The sequence below is a fragment of the Aquarana catesbeiana genome, linkage group LG02 (genome assembly GCF_042186555.1).
Source record: "Aquarana catesbeiana isolate 2022-GZ linkage group LG02, ASM4218655v1, whole genome shotgun sequence".
Lineage (NCBI taxonomy): Eukaryota > Metazoa > Chordata > Amphibia > Anura > Ranidae > Aquarana > Aquarana catesbeiana.
Window position 1 is genome coordinate 808,833,080 of NC_133325.1, and position 14,041 is coordinate 808,847,120.

Below are 14,041 nucleotides of genomic sequence, written 5' to 3' on the forward strand. Positions count from 1 at the left end.
AGTGCCCCCTGAATAAAGGCCCGGACCAGGGAATGTGAAGCAATTGGTTTCTGAAAAAATACAGACAAAGCCGAAAATTTGGACTTTGATAGTGCTCAAAGCCAATCTCATTTCTAGGCCTGACTGAAGAAAGGTCAAGATTCTGCTAATGATATACCGTCTAGGATGCCATCCCCTGGGTTCACACCAGGAAACATATACCTTCCAGATTTTGTAGTAAATAAGCCTGGAGGCCGGCTTTCTTTCATTGACCAGAGTGGAAAGGATTGACTCGAGAGCCCACGGTCTTTTAAAATGTGGGTTTCAGCAGCCAAGCCATCAGATTTAGACTTCATAAAGCAGGGTGGCAAATCGGACTCTGTGTGAGCAGATCTGGCCAGAATGGGAGGACCCAAGGCCTGCCCACTGCCATCTTTACGATCTCTGCATACCAAGGTCATCTGGGCCAAGCAGGGGCTACTAAAAGGACCGACTTTGCTTCCCTTTTGACCCTTCCCAGGAACCGCGGAAGAAGTGGGTTCGGAGTGAAGGCATACATTAGATTGTACTGATCCCATGGGATCAGAGCATCTGACCCCTGAGCAAGTACATCCCTTGTTCTGGGCACAAATTTGTCCAGCTTCCTGTTGAATCTGGACGCAAATAGATCCACATCTGGTGTTCCCCACCTTTGACATATGGTTGGGAATATGTCGGGGTGCAGGGACCATTCTCCTGGGCATAATTGCCGGCGGCTTAAGAAATCCGCTTGCCAATTTTCCACTCCTGGGATGAATACCGCAGACAGGCAGGGAACATGGCTTTCTGCCCATGCAAGAATGCGATTCACCTCCCTTTGGGCATCCAGACTTCTGGTGCCTCCTTGGTGATTGATGTAAGCCACAGACATGGCATTGTCGGATTGTATGCGAATAGGATGACCCTGTAGCCTGTAAGACCAGTCCATGAGGGCCAAGTAAATTGTCCGAATTTCTAGAATATTGATGGGCAAGCGTCTCTCGGTTGCAGACCATCTTCCCTGCGTGCATGTTTCTTCCAGAACTGCTCCCCAGCCTGTCAGACTGGCATCTGTGGTTATGATCTTCCATTGTAGTGGAAGAAAGGCTTTGTCTTTCAAAAGATTTTTGGTTCATAACCACCAATTGAGGCTTTTGCGTATCCTTTGGGATAGGCACATCGGAAGATCCAAGGCATGAGTCTTTTTGTTCCAAGTTGCGAGAATGCTTCTCTGCAGGGGCCTTGAGTGAAACTGGGCAAATGGAACAGCCTCGAAAGTGGCAACCATCTTTCCTAACAGTCTCATACATAGCCGAATGGATGGACTCTTTTTGCTTAATACTAAGCGGACTAGAGCTCTTACGGCCTTGACCTTTGGCTCTGGTAGAAACACTCTGCCTTGAGCGTGTCTATGATCATGCCTAGATACTCCAACCTTGTTGAAGGTTGCAAAGAAGACTTTTCTAGGTTGATTATCCAGCCTAGTCTTTCCAAATTTCTTACTGTCTTGAAAACAGCGCGGTTCTGGTGTGCCACCGATTGCTCTATGAGTAGCAAATCGTCTAGATAAGCTACCACAGTTATGCCCTAAGCTCTTAGATTTGCTAAGAGAGGGTCTAGAATTTTTGTAAAAATTCGAGGAGCTGTAGCGAGACCGAAAGGAAGGGCCACAAACTGGAAATGGCGCTGGTCTACCCCGAACCTTAGATATCTTTGGTGAGCGGAAAAAATTGGCACATTTAGATATGCATCCTTGATATCTATTGATGCCATAAATTCTCCCCCCTGCAGGGTGGAGACCACCGAACGAATTGACTGCATTCGTAAGGATATAGAAACTGATTCAGATCCTTTAGATCTAGGATGGGTCTGACATCTCCATTTGGCTTTGGAACGGTGAAGAGATTTGAGTAGAACCCTGAACCCTGATCTTTTGGTTTCATTTCTACTATCACTCCCTGGGATAGTAAGCGATCTAAGGCCAGTAGTAGCGGTTCTCACTTTACTGAATCTTTGGGAACTCTTGACCTTAGGAAACGAGCTGGTGGAAGCTCTAGGATCTCTATTTTGTGACCTAGAGATACTGAAGAGACCACCAACTTGTCTTGAACCTCTTCCCACCAGGCTCCTGAAAACTGTAGGAGCCTTCCCCCCACTCGGCCGAGTGGAGGCTCCCCTTCACAGGGATGTTTTGGGGCTCTGCTTGGCAGGCTTTCGTCCCCAAGCCTTTTTCTGCCCTTGGGTGTGACCCTGGGCCTTTCCTCTGAAAGTAGATTGGGAAGGCCGTCGCCACTGCTTAGAGCCTGATGTTCCAGGGGAAGGGGAAAGAGACCGCTTGAATGGTGGACATTTACTCCTCTTAACTGGTAGGAGTGTAGATTTACCACCTGTAATTTTTTGGATAAAATGATCTAGGTCATCCCCAAATAGGCGTTCCCCTTTGAATGGGAAGCCAGCTAAATATGTTTTGCATGAAAGCTCTGTTGCCCAACTTTTAAGCCAAAGGGACCTACGCATGTGTACCAACAGGAGAGACAAACGAGATGCTTGCTGGGCAGACTCCAGAATGGCATCAATCATAAAACACAGCACCTGTGGAAGGTCTGCATAGTTCTCCACTTCCTCACTGGGAAGGAGGCCAAGCATCTGCTTAACCTGTTCCTTGAGGAATTGACACAAACCCACAGTTAAGACTGTAGGTTGGACTACAGCGCCAGCCATATAGAAGGAGGCTTTTAATAAAGTTTCCAGCTTTTTATCAGTTGGATCTTTAAACACCTGAGCATTGTCCAAGGGACAGGTCAGGTTTTTATTCACACAAGAGACAGCTGCATCCATGGATGGGACCTCCCACTTCTTGGTGAAGCTTTCCTCCAGAGGATAAAGCATAGAAAACCTTTTAGGAGGAGTAAACAGTTTATCGGGATGTCCCCAGTCCTCATACAACAATTTATCCATTAAAGGATGAATTGGAAAGGAAAACGCAGTCTGTGGGATCTTTCTGACCCACAGGGAAGAAACAGGATGTAGCGGCCTCAGCAGAGGGCATTTTAAATGTGGAATGCACTAATACTGGACCTGCTTCTTGAGTACCTGAGAGGAAGAAGCTCTCTCCTCTTCCTCTGAATCCTCAGACTGCTCTTGATCCCTATCTCTGGATAGGGATCTCTCCTCATTGTCAGAAGAATCATCTGAAAGAGAAAGTTTAGCAGAGGGAGGGGATCTACCCCTTTTTCTGCTATCTTTTAAGGAAGCTGAAATAAAATTCATAATTCTTCCCTCAAAACCCTCCAATGTAGCCCTAAGAGAATCCTCTGTGACATACGCTGGGGCTGTAACATTAGGAAAGGCTGCAAAACCTGACAGGGGCACTGACTCATCCTGTGAGGCTGGCTCCAGTCTTGCAGGGGGGGATGGTAATCTGCAGGCATCTTTAGGACCCCTAGACACAGGCGGTGACTTTCTTGTGCCTTTGTTAGCTCCCCCGAGACCCTCTTATGGGGAGACATAGTCCCAAGCTACAAAGCAGAGGTATTAGTAGATATGCAATCACTGTTGTGCTAAAAGTCTCACAACATACATAAATGCTTAATACTGCACAACCTGATGCCGAGTAGGTGTCTTGGGTTTAGCCTGGATCCGACCACTTTAGGATGCCCACTGCCCACACTCTGTGTCCATCTGTTTACAGAGTTATGAACGCTCTGGGCTTTTAAATTAGCCACCTGGCATCTGCACACCTGCAGTGGAGGAAGTGAGCGGATTGGACACCAGCTTCACTGAGTGTGTATCTGAAAGGCATGTAAGTTTGCTCCTTACTCCCTCCAGTGGTGGAAATCAGGTAAGACATGCAACTACTCATTGAAGAAAATCCATTTGTAATATAAATAAATATATATAGGATTAACTTCTTTTACCTGTCCCCGCCGCAGGAACTGCTGAGAACAGACAGTTTCCAGCCTTCACCCATCACGGTGGGTATTGTTGTGCCAACCTTCAGGGTTTTTTGGGTTCCTACTAAGAGAAACCTCTTACCTGGACCTGTAAAAGACTCTGCCAGAAACTTTCGTGCCACTGTTTTAATAGTACACCAAGCCTGGTTTTCTCAGAGCCCAGTCCTCCAAAGATAGACTTACAGGCAAAACCTTGCTTCTTCGGATGACGAGGCCTGGGTACCATACCATCTTGGGAGTCAAAATATCAGCCCGAGTTATGGATCCGCTCAGCATAGCCCTTTAAGCCCCCGCAGGGACCAAACTGGAGCTTTCTTCACAGCACATGTTTTACGTGACCAACCACCTTAGACACTGGTGAAAAAACTGAGGTCCTCCCCGTATGGGAGGGGTTATATAGGGGAGGAATTCTCCTTAATTGGGGTTAACCAGTGTCCAATCACCGATGGTGCCTATCTAACCCACTATGTAATGAATACTCTGTGTCCCGTGATGTATGATCAAGAAATGTGTGTGTGTGTGTATATATATATATATACATACACACACACACACACACACAACATCTAGGATGCATATATATGCACAATACACTGTAAGTGCAGCTAACTGACTCGCCTGCCTACTCTATCTAACTTAAATCAAATGACACTGTCTCTCTGTCTATCGCTCCGCCGCAGCAACACACTACACAAGGCCGCCACACAGGTGACCTTATATAGTGTGGGGCGTGTACTAAACCCCCTGAGCCAAAATTGGCCAAAGCCACCCTGGCTTTGGCCAATTATGGCTCTCCGTTCTTACCGCGTTGTAATTGGCCAAAGCATGCGGGTCATAGTGCATGTTTGGCCGATCATCAGCCAGCAATGCACTGCGATGCCGCATTAAATTATGGGCTGTGCCAATCCAGTGGCGCGAACGGCCCATAACGTTTGAAATTTGACGAAGGTCAAACATGCGATTTTCGAGTCGAACATGGGTTCGACTCGAACTCGAAGCTCATCCCTAGTCAAGAATAAAATGATGGTTGTTGCAATATTTTATGTCACACTGTATTTGTACAGCAGTCTTTCAAACGCCATTGTTTGAGAAAAACACATTTTAATGAATTAATAAAAAACAAAACAGTAAATTTAGTCCGCTTTTTTTTTTTTTGTATAATGTGAAAGATGATGTAACACCACAAGAATCATGAGAGAATCGTGATCTTTATTCTAAGTGTAGCAAAGTCCCTGATCCCCTGAGGTCCAATGGTGACCTCCAGAGTCAGGGAGAGCTGACATCCTTCTGTGTAGAGTGGGTTACAAGGCATGGTGGGTGTAATGCAAGATGAAATGGTGGGCGCCAGACACTTTTTGAATGCAAAGAGAATTATTGTCTCTTGAACAGAACTGTGGGAGAGAGGGTTAGGGCCAGGACACCCTTAGGTAGATGCAATGAAAATTTAGCAGACCCCGAGACTTCTATAGGTGGGCAGCCATACAGGTGAAGGTCTCCAGCCAGACACCACTTCTGTATAGGTAGGACCACCGTCTCCTATGGCAACAATCTTGTAGTAGTTACTAACAGTAGTTGTATTCAACTACTGATAACACAAACAGTTCTCCTCACTCCACAGCCACTCACTATGGATCTTTACTCAACAAATTCCCAGTCTTTCACTAGACCTCGGATGCAATAACCACTGGATCCCCTGAGCTCTTCCACTTTTAGCATTCAGTATCTTCCTCAAGCGTCACCCCCGCTTCCCTACTGGGTCCCTGGCTTGGCACTCACAGATACCCTTCAAGCGCCACCCCCGCTGACACGCTAGGTCCATGGCTTGGAACTAGCTTATGCTCCGCAAACGTTACCTCTGCTGTCCCGCTGGGTCCCTGACTTGGCATTTGCTGAAGTTTTCCCACTTCTTCACCATACCTGTCTGGTGAGAAGACTGCTTTGGTACTGTCTTCAGCTTACTCACAGTAGTCTCTGGTAAATCACAGCTTCTCCTCTACCTCTGACTACGACAGGCTCCCTGGCTGGTGGAATCGCTACTTCTGGTTGGACTACAAGCCCGCAGTTCCAACCCTTCACTGCTTCTCCTGCTCCTGGATAGGCCCTCAGATAGCCCAGCAGCCAGAAGTCCCCGGGATAGGCCTCAGGCTTCCGGCATAGCAGCCCGGGGCAACGTAACACACGTCCACCCAGACACCTGTCCAGGTGGCACAGAACCTCGAACACCTGACTCCACCCAAATAAATAGGCTCTCCCAGCAGGCCAAGAGACCCAAGAAAATCCCTGTCCATTGGTTGAGACACCCCATTCATTCATAATCTGTCCTTGCTATGCCCTTGTCTTATCCAATGTCACCAGCTACAGTGCCACCTAGTGACAGAAGAGAGAAGTGCAGCAATTTCAGAATTAGGGGAAAATCAATTGATCTCCTAATATATGGCCAAGGCAACTATCGCCTGGAAACTAAATTTGATAGCAACCCTGCCTAAACATCAGGGTGCTACATAAACAAACAAATTGTGATTCCCATTTTGGCCAAAATCACTCAGCTCTAATGTATTCCCTATTGATCATCTGTTCCCAAATTCTTCTTACAGCCAACAAACTCCCCCACTGGGGCTGATGGGGGTCAGGTAGGCATCTGCAAGTAATGTTTGTCTATTCATTGATCATTTATTTGTAGAGTAATTGAGGGTAAAGGGAGGCCAGAAGAGATTTTGCAAAATAGTAAGAAAACAGGGGAATCCTAGGAAGACCTGGAGGACTCTAACAGATCTAATCTTAATATTTCTGGGAGGCTTATAGAGAAATATTAGTTATATGGAGGGGGGGAGGGGAGAGTACACTGTGACCTGACTGGGATCTGTATTCTGTCTGTACAGGAAAATTACCGGATGTTCAGGAGGAAATATTCACCCGGCCGGGATCTGACCTTCTCCTCCCCATCAGACTCCATCTCATCCTCAACCATCCACATAGATCGATGTGTGACCAGATTGAATGGAAATATAAAGACCCAACCAGAAATGATAGCACCAGAATATTTAGACACAAGGGATGTACACTAAGTAAAAATGAGAGCCTATTATCCAATACAAGATTATCAGAGAATGGAGGTCTGATCATATCCAATGTGACTCCGGAGAATGACGGGATATACAGTGTGGATATATGGAGCAGTGTGCATAGAGGAGACCTTATACAGACAGTTGATTACTTCGTCCATGTAGAAGGTAAGTCCATCCAACCCCCACCCCCAGTTCTAGCAGTGTCCTCCCCGCTCCGTGTCTTTATATACACCGTCCATGTAGAAGGTAAGTCCATCCAACCCCCACCCCCAGTCCTAGCAGTGTCCTCCCCGCTCCATGTCTTTATATACACCGTCCATGTAGAAGGTAAGTCCATCCAACCCCCACCTCCAGTCCTAGCAGTGTCCTCCCCGTGTCTTTCTATCCATACATTATATAGTAGAAGATCTGGGAGAGACGTATGTACAATGTCCTCTGATTACTGCCCCATCCCCACCATTCCCTGTGGATTCACATCTGCAGTGCTCAGCCCTCCTGAAGTTGCTGTGATCTGAACTGTGCTGTGCCTTCTGCTCGGGGTCCCCATGTGGTAGATGTGACTAAGGATGAGCTCCGGCGTGTTCGCACACCCTACGTGTAGAGCCCGCCAGGAAGTCGGCACTGCGCTAACCACAGGCAGTGAGACATTGTCCGGGTGTGCGGCTGCAGAGATCGGGAAATGTCTCACTGCCTGTGATTAGCGCAGTGCCGACTTCCTGGCGGGCTCTACATGTGGGGTGTGCGAAAACGCCGGAGCCCATCCTTAGATGTGACCATTGATGGCGGGGTGACAGATCCCCAATGGAGGGCGGAGCTTCTGCCAACACCAACCAATCAGGTTTCACCTCTTAGGAAAGAGAAGTTTCTAATAGAAGTTTCTGTCATATTTCAGGTTGTCAGTAATATAATGAGCTTCTTCAGTAGATTCTAAATGTTTTATCAGTAAATAAAAGTTGTGTGGGGTGACAACCCTGATGGGAGTCACATGACTGAAGAAAATGGGTGTCATGTTAGTGGGGGGATTTAGTGTTTGGGGGAGGGGTGCACACAGACACAATCTATCTCCTCTAGTCTCCAGGAAGATGTCTGCACACCTGATTATAGGTAAGGATGGGGGAGGGGCATGCTGTGTATATATTGGATCTGATCAATGGAAATGATTGTCTCTCTCAGTTCCAGTATCGGTTCCGCTCCTCCATGTCTCATGTCTCCGGAATGGCAGCGCTGAGATCTCCTGCAGGGCGGAGGAGGGGACTAAGCCGAATATCCATCTATCTGTGATTGGAGGATCCCAGGAGAGATATTCCACATCCACCAATCACATTACAGCCATTGTGGAGTCACCGGGGCCCTGGAACATCACCTGTACTGTGAAGAATGGGGTCAGCCAGTCGGAGGAGAGCAGAGCCGGGGTCACCTGTCCAGGTAAGGAGAGATTGGGGGATGGGCACAGAACCATTTATCTTGTCCCCACTCGCCCACAATACATTTACTGGGGGCAGGCTGGATCATGTACATAGATGTCATCCAGCCTGTTCTGGGTTTCTGATCTGCGCTGTCACTGGCTACAGCAGGATTTCTAGATTTCTTCAGTCCTGGACAATCATTCAGAGCCAAGACCTGCTAATCACCTGTAGCCAATCACAGCACAGAGCCCTGTATTGACAAACACACAGGGCTCTGTACACAGATCAGTGTTATGGTTGTTTCTGTAAGTAAAAGAAGCACATTAGTACAGTGACAGTGTACTCTATTATATCTCATCACTGTATTAGTGTCACTGGTGATGTCAGTGTCAGTTAGTGACCCTCCCAGCGAGGTACAGTTAGTGTCAGATTGTCCGCCACGCTATCACAGTATTGATATAATTTTACGGAAATACATCACTGTCTAAGACCGTCCTCGGGAATCAAGATAACATTTATTGCATATGCAAGAAAAATGAATTACATTTGTATTACAAGCTCATGTGGTGTCATTTAATTTCTGAAGAGAATATTGTAGTTACAGGCCCTGTACACCCCCTTTCCTGTTAGAAAAATGTCCAGTCATATGTTATTTTCAACTTTATTCTGAACACAACAGGAAATGTGGAAGTATCCGTCACAGACTTTTATGTCCCGTACACACGGTCGGATTTTCCGACGGAAAATGTGTGATAGGACCTTGTTGTCGGAAATTCTGACCGTGTGTAGGCTCCATCACACATTTTCCATCGGATTTTCCGACACACAATGTTTGAGAGCAGGATATAAAATTTTCCGACAACAAAATCCGTGTGTACACAAATCCGACACACAAAGTGCCACACATGCTCAGAATAAATAAAGAGATGAAAGATATTGGCTACTGCCCCGTGTATAGTCCCGACGTACGTGTTTTACATCACCGCGTTCAGAATGATCGGATTTTCCGACAACTTTGTGTGACCGTGTGTATGCAAAACAAGTTTGAGCCAACATCTGTCGGAAAAAATCCTAGGATTTTGTTGTTGGAATGTCCGATCAATGTCCGACCGTGTGTACGGGGCATTACATTCACAATTGTTATACAGGATACTGACTTGGAAAACTCCCTAAGCCATTTACAAACAACAGGATGTTTCAAATAATGCAAGTCTAAGCATATTATAACTAGAGCTATAAAGGCCATATTCATATCAAATGATGTTTTCATAGAGGACATTTAAAGTATAATTTCTCTAACATCTCCCTCCTTTTATACTCATAATGTCAATAATTCAAATATCCAGGTTCTTTTGTTTTACCAGGTATTATCATTTAGACAGATGAGTCCTTAGCGAGAGTTGTAAATTCATCAGCAGGTTCCGAGTATAGTTCAGTGTTGCTCTAGAGGAGCATCGTTTTTGTTAAAGATGTGTCAATCAGTCTTTGAAGAATTCCCCTAATACAGGGAATGCAGCAACATCCACACAATGTAAGAACTGCGGCTGCAATGACAATAGAGATGAGAAAACTTTTTGCAAGATCACCCCCCCAGCAGTAGAGGTAATTCTTGTGCTCAACAATGCCATTGGCAAACACTGAACCCAGTTCTTTCCTGTTTACTCCATCAATTTTCTTAGTTTACTCTTTAAGGTACCATTGTGTCTTTCCACTGTGCCCGCAGATTGTGGGTGATAGACACAGTGTTTTTTTTAGGTCAATATTGTACTGAAGCGCACTACCCCCGTAGGAGCTGCTAATTTGTTCGCTTTCCCACTGGCCATCCCAGACCCCTGAAGCTACCCCCGCCTCTGACACTTCCGGTTCCATAAGTAGTAATATGTAGACACAACAGAACTTTAAAGCAACTTCACAGTGCACAATAGAATATACCTGTTTGTAGTTACCTTACCCTCCTCTTGGCTGGTGATGAAGAGTAAAACAACACTCACACCGTTGTACTTAAATAATAACCGTATTTACTGTAGTTGTATTAGAAGGGATAAACTACAATGGTTGTACTGTCAGACCAACAAAATCTGACAGACAACTAAACTTTACAAAGGTACAATACAGGTGTATAATAGCTGAAATGATATATGAGAGGTATAACCAAGTAAATAGGATACCGTCAGAGGGAGTGTATCTCACTTTAAGCACTGTCCTATTTCCTGCGTGCTTAAAGCTATACCATATCAAATGTTGACTTGATTTAGTATAATACAACACTAGGGAGCTTCCTCCTGTAATATCACACCACCCTGACATAGTAAAATAACCCAAGGCCTTATGTTTTGCTTAACAATCCTTCTTTATCTTCTTTCCTTCTGCTAGCAATGAGGTAATTTTGTAATCCAAGGGTTAATGATTCCTTAACAAAGTAATCTGATATATAACGCAAAGTCCTGATACAGCAGAGCTATAACTAACTTTGATGCAGTGACTTAGTGCTTAATCCTCTTGACTTTGCTTGTGGTACTACAGGTCCCAGCAACTCTATCTTGTGTAAACTGAGGTATGAAAGTGCGTCAAGAAACTTGTGGGCCTCAGCCCTCTCACCCAACCAGGACAATGCTGTCAGAGACTCCGCTCTGATATGCAGGGTTCTTCCTCTGGCCGGCACTGCTGCGATGCTCCGCTCCTGTCCACAAGACGCTCCGGAACTCCTAGATGACTCGGACAAGCTCCACTGGCTCCTTCCCAGTCCTGCCCCGTCGTCAGTCTAGCTCTGTGAGAAGTCACAATACCGCTGCTCGGATCGCTGTTCCGCACTGTGCTGGAAATCTCACACAGATCCTTCCAGGCTGGCCATGTGGGTCCAAGAGACCTAAGATGGCCACTCCCAGCCTTTTTATAATCTTCCCACAATGCAGTTCTGCTCCCCAAGGATCATGGGAATCACTGTGCATTGTGGGCAGGTCAAGTTAATGTCCAGCTATAAACAAAAACTTCCAGGTCAACTTAGAAAAGCGAAAAGAAAATAAAGATTCAGTCTTTTTGCACTTTGGCCGCTAGATGGCGCCGGAGGATAAGATTTAACATTAAGTTACATCGAAAATGTGCCCCCGCTACACACTCCCCCTGCTTGAATTCTTTGGTCCCCAAAGATACCATGAGAGCTGTCTAACACAAACAAACCATGTTCAGATCCTGACTTTTTGACAAACACTATTCACTTGCCCCTTAGCTTTCACATATTAATTGACATACTTCAGGTGTAATTTAAATACCCAAGTTTGATAGGGCCAGGGCAGTTCTTATGTTCAACCCAATAGTGTCAGAGGCCAGAGGAGATTCATTGCCTACCCAATTAACCACAGGTGGCGGAACTTCAGGGTCAGATCGACGAGCTGTGGAGACTGGCTCTTCAGAACTTTCACCCAGAGTGTCATAAGTGAGTCTTTGTGGCGGGTGTACTCTCCGCCTCAACCTCATCGGCCCCAAATCCTCTTCCTGTTTGGTTGAATCCTCTACTTTGTCTTTCTCACTGATCGGAGTGTTGAGATCATCCAATGAGTCTTGTACTTCACCTTCCAAAGTCCATTGTAACTCTAACTTCTCCAAAGAAGACAATGCATCCTCAAGGAAATCTCTCAAATCTCCAGTTGGTTTTGAAATGTCCATGGCTTCAGACCTTACTTCTGCAGCTTCACCTTCCTCCTCCATCCATAATCCTCCATCCAGGTAAAGACACCACATCATCGACTAGTCCTAAGTCTCCGTTTCCTGACCATGATCTTGAATTCAAGGCATCTGAATACTCATACTTGTCCCCAGCCTCATCACTTCCATCAGTTTCTCTCAACCTGATCCCTTTTGAACGGGTGCCGGCCGGTGTCAATTTCTCAGGAGAGGTCTGAACAGCCTCTGGGATTCTCACAGTATCCGATAGTGGCAGTAAATGATTTCTATGCCACATCTTCTTTGGCCCCAACTCTTCTTCTGGTCGAATCTGATATACTGGCAACCCAGGGATTCTCTTGCACACAATGAAGGGCTGTGACTTCCATCTGTCCGCCAACTTGTGTTTTCCCAGTATACCCAGATTCTTGAGTAGAACTCGATCTCCTGGTTGCAAGTCATGAATTTTCACTCTGGCGTCAAAATTACGCTTGGTCCAAGACTCCCTGACGGTAGCATGCTCTACTGCCTGTTCATATGCTTGTTGTAGATTCTTCCTCGATCTACATACCCTCTGTGTGAGGACAAAGGGACATCATCCAAGGACGTACCGAACATCAGATCAGCAGGAAGTATGGCTTCTCATCCAAACATTAGATGGTATGGGGAATGCCCAGTGACATCACTCTTAGTGCAGTTGTATGCATGTACTAAAGCTGCAATGTGGTTTCCCCAATGCATTTTCTTGTCAGATGGTAAAGTCCCCAGCATATTGAGTAGGGTCCTGTTGAACCGCTCTGGTTGAGGCTCACCCTGAGGGTGATAAGGCATGGTGCGAGTCTTCTTAATGCCCAACAAAGCACAAATCTGGGGTATTAACTTGCTCTCAAAGTCTCTGCCCTGATCTGAGTGGATCCTTACAGGCAACCCATAATGTACGAAAAACTTCACCACGAGAACTTTCGCTACCGTGCTGGCCTCTTGATCTTTGGTGGGGTAAGCTTGAGCACATCTAGTAAAATGATCTGTCACTACCAGAACGTTGCCTCTTCCACCTATATCGGGTTCCAAGCACAGAAAGTCAATGCACACCAACTCCTGGGGCTCTTGACTTTGCAAATGGCCCATGGCTGCCGTTCTCTGCGGCAAAGTCTTTCTCTGGATACAAGTAGGGCAAGAATGACAGTAGTTTTCCACCTCCTTTCGCATATTAGGTAAGTAAAATCTATCTCTAACCAGCCGGAGAGTTCTATCTGCTCCTAAATGACCGTGCTCATCATGCAAAGAAACTGAAACGGTCGTCCGGTGTTTTTCTGGGAGAAATAGTTGCCGCCTTTCTTCATTTCTTTCAGTGACATAACTGCGATACAGAACACCATCCTTAAGCATCAGTTGATTCCACTCCTTGTGTAGTATTTTCGCCTCAGGCTCCTGACTTTTTTGTAACAACTCAGGACTCTGGCTCCTCAGTGCATGCATCACTAATCTGCCCACTGAATCCTTCATCTGATCCTGTCTCAAATTCGCTGTTGACAGCTGCGGCAAGCCTTCTCCCCTCACATGGGTCAGTCCACAATATCGGCTGGGAATCGCTAATGGATAAACCCCTATGTATTCAGCCGCCACCCTTCCACTTCCTTCCATTTATAAAACCCTGACACAGAGCTCGCACTCCCTCCTCGCTCACACAGGCCCATTCCACTGGGTCCTCTTCTTGTCTGTGTGGTCTTCGAGACAGTGCGTCTGCATCCCGGTTTCCCACTCCAGGTCGGTATTTCAAACTAAACCAGAATCCAGCCAATGCTGCTATCCATCTGTGTCCAGTGGCATCCAGCTTAGCGGTGGTCATGACATAAGTCAAAGGGTTGTTATCAGTTTTCACTGTGAACTCGGCCCCATATAGATAGTCTCTCAATTTGTCGACCACCGTCCACTTGAGGGCCAGAAACTCCAGCTTATG

The 14,041-nt window shown here is 46.2% G+C and overlaps 1 protein-coding gene across 1 annotated transcript in view; it reads left to right on the forward strand.

The window, feature by feature from the left end:
- Positions 1-8,030: 8,030 nt before the first annotated feature.
- The window catches only part of LOC141130160 (uncharacterized), a 147,903-nt gene continuing 141,892 nt past the window's right edge, over positions 8,031-14,041 (forward strand). The window contains exon 1 of the mRNA XM_073618107.1: positions 8,031-8,440. The gene's annotated coding sequence lies outside the window, so the exon portion shown is untranslated. The remainder of the gene's footprint in view (positions 8,441-14,041) is intronic.